The sequence below is a fragment of the Acomys russatus genome, chromosome 15 (genome assembly GCF_903995435.1).
Source record: "Acomys russatus chromosome 15, mAcoRus1.1, whole genome shotgun sequence".
In the NCBI taxonomy this organism is placed as follows: domain Eukaryota; kingdom Metazoa; phylum Chordata; class Mammalia; order Rodentia; family Muridae; genus Acomys; species Acomys russatus.
In genome coordinates this window covers 30027516-30030341 of record NC_067151.1, presented here as the reverse complement: position 1 = coordinate 30030341, position 2826 = coordinate 30027516, and the positions used below count along the sequence as shown (strand labels likewise).

At 43.0% G+C, this 2826-nt stretch overlaps 1 pseudogene; it reads right to left on the bottom strand.

Annotated features, from left to right (window-relative positions):
• Positions 1–1527: 1527 nt before the first annotated feature.
• On the bottom strand, positions 1528–2127 carry LOC127199658 (60S ribosomal protein L13a-like; annotated as a pseudogene).
• Positions 2128–2826: the final 699 nt, after the last annotated feature.

Sequence of the window (2826 nt, the reverse complement as noted above, 5' to 3'; positions counted from 1 at the left end):
GATTATGCCCTGGGTATTACCCAGTGTACTAAAACATGAAAATAAATATTGTTGAAAAATAATAATAGTCCAGTCTCAGTTTACTCCGAATATTCAAGAATGTCCCCAGATTGCTTTTAGGAAACACGAGAAAGGCTTGAATAACAAGAACATGATCTCCTATCTCCAACAGACATGGTTTCTGTCGCTTGTCTGAGGGTCACTGTATGTCTTAGAACTTCACATTTTCAGTAGCCTGTGAACGGGAACGGTCAGCCTTGCAAGCACTCTTGGTCTTCTCATGTTTATAATTCGCATCCATTTGCATCTGATGAGTCTATCACTATTACCTATTTGTCCATAAACTGGTGAAAGACACCAGAAAATTGCAGCAAAAGCAGCAGCAGCTTATTCAGTCAGGAAGTTTCCAGAAATCTGAATAGGATCTCTTACTCAATGGAGAAAATTAGTGGTAATAGGGAGATATCACTTGAGTATTTTTACACAGATTTAGAGAAATGGCTAGATTTCCAATTTTCATTCCAAAACAGTAGCTATATAGCTTGAAGCATGCAGAAAAAATTAAAGGTGTTACATGTCCATTTTAGCCTTACTTATGTATGTAAGTGTTTTTGCTCACATGTATTCTGTGTACCATGTTGTGCCTGGTGCCTGAGCAGCTCAGAAGAGAGAATCAAATCCCCTGTAATTTACAGATGCCTCTGAGCTACCATGTGGGTTCTGGAGGACACTGAGACACCTCTCTAGCTAGTAGGGTTTCTTCCTTCCTTCCTTCCTTCCTTCCTTCCTTCCTTCCTTTCTTCTCTTTTTAACAGTCAAATACTTTACTATCACACAGAACCCTTCAGCTGTAGGGATGGAGCAAAGACAGCCCATGTGTTCGGCCATGTCATCAAGCCCAGTTGTGTGACCCCCCCCATGCTCACAGCTGCAGAATATGTCACAGGGGCAGATGGACCGGACAGCCCAGCTACTCTTTTTTCATTTTAAACACTGAAGCCCAAGTCAATCCAATTTAATAAAACTCAAAAGAGCTGTCTAAATGGATACTCCATCCATAGGAGCAGTGTCTAAGGCACCTGTGGAGGAATGCCTTGAGTGGATGGAGCAGTTGTCAATAAAGCTTTCTTTAGCCAATGGGCAGAAGAACAGGGAGTGGAAGGCGGGGCTTCCTGGAGAGCAGGAGGAGCCAGGAGTTGACAGTTGAATTTGGAAAATTAACAGGGAGTTGGTGGAGAAAAGCTGCCCAATGCCCATCAGATTGGCAAGTGCTTGGGATACAGTAGGTAATGAAGACATAGGAACAGATTAGTTTAGTTTTAGTTTCCTAGTAGAATAGCAGCAGTTTGGATTCTGCCCAGGGCAATCCCTGCAGCTATGAATTACATTTCAGTCTCTTTGTGTCAGTTAGTGTTTTTCCTAGGCTATACAGATACAAAATAACTGCAACAGGCACCTTTTGTCCCCACTTCCCTGGAGGGCTGTGGGGGAAGTGCAAGCCAGGCAGGCAGGAGGCACAAACAGTGTCTACTGGGCTCTCACCAGGAGTCTCTTGGTCTTGAGAACCTTTGTGAACCTGCTGACCTTCTCCACAGTCTTTTCTGCCTGTTTTGCTAGCTTCAAGAGCTGCTGTTGCTTCTGATAGTGGGTCTTGGCCTTTTACTTCCATTTCTCCTCCAGAGTGGCTGTTGCTGACTGGGACTGCCACAGGATCTCATGAGAGAGAGGACCCAGGTAAGCGACCTTTCTGGTAGGCTTCAGCCCCACACCCTTGAGGACAGCAGAGACCACCATCCGCTTTTCTTGTCATAGGGTGGAGGGATCTCATCTCACACCTTGAGTCATTCCAGGGCAGCCTGGCCTCTCTTGGTCTTGTGCTTCCTACAGTGTGCTAACAACAATGAGGCTCAGAAGAGATGGGGGCCTGGAGAAGGGTTGTTGTTCATCTGCTTCCAGAGTAAGGTCAAATACTTTAATTTGTTTCTGTACAAATTTCCAGATATGCTGATGCTCTCACAGCATACAACCACCACCTCTGGACCAGTAATATTTGCTTGGCCACAGTGGCCGCCAGGCACCCCAGAAGAAGGCCTCGCCACCCAGCACACGAACCTGACCCTCCGCCATCTTAGGCAGCCCCCTGAGATTTTCTGTAATGTACAAGAAATGAATTTTTTTTTCAATTTTGTTCTTTAAAAAAAAAAAAAAAGATCTAGAATTTGGTTTTGTTTGTCTTTTTAGAAAAATTCTGTTACTCAAATGGAAAACCACCACACCTCAGACTGTTGCATAAAGAGAGGGAGGCCTGGTGGCACTCAAAGAAGGAATAAGCAGGCTACCAAGATGAGACTTGATAGCCTATGACCATATAGTGGGGGAGAAAGTTCCCCTCGGTCATAGACCTAGGGGAGGGGAATAGGGTGAAAGTGGGAGGGAGGGAGGAATGGGAGGATAGAAGTGAAGGGATAACAAATTAGTTGCAATCTGAATAAATTAATAAAATTAAAAGTAAAAAGTAAAAGAGAGATGTTATCATGTATCTGATGGTTATACTAAATATTGTTAATTATGAATTAAGTGAATGAAATAATGTTTAAGTTACATGTATTTAATTTTAATACTATGTAATGACAATATTAAGAAACCAGGGTTAGAACATTAAACTCAGTTGCCCCTTATGGAGATTTTCCTGTACTTACATTGGAACGGTCATGGAGCTTCTTCATGGCTACCAAAGAACAACAGTTGGTAATCTAGAATATTCTGGGAGGTAAAAGTACCCAACCTTCATAAATAATGTTGCAGTGGACTCTTGAAGAGTCCTTC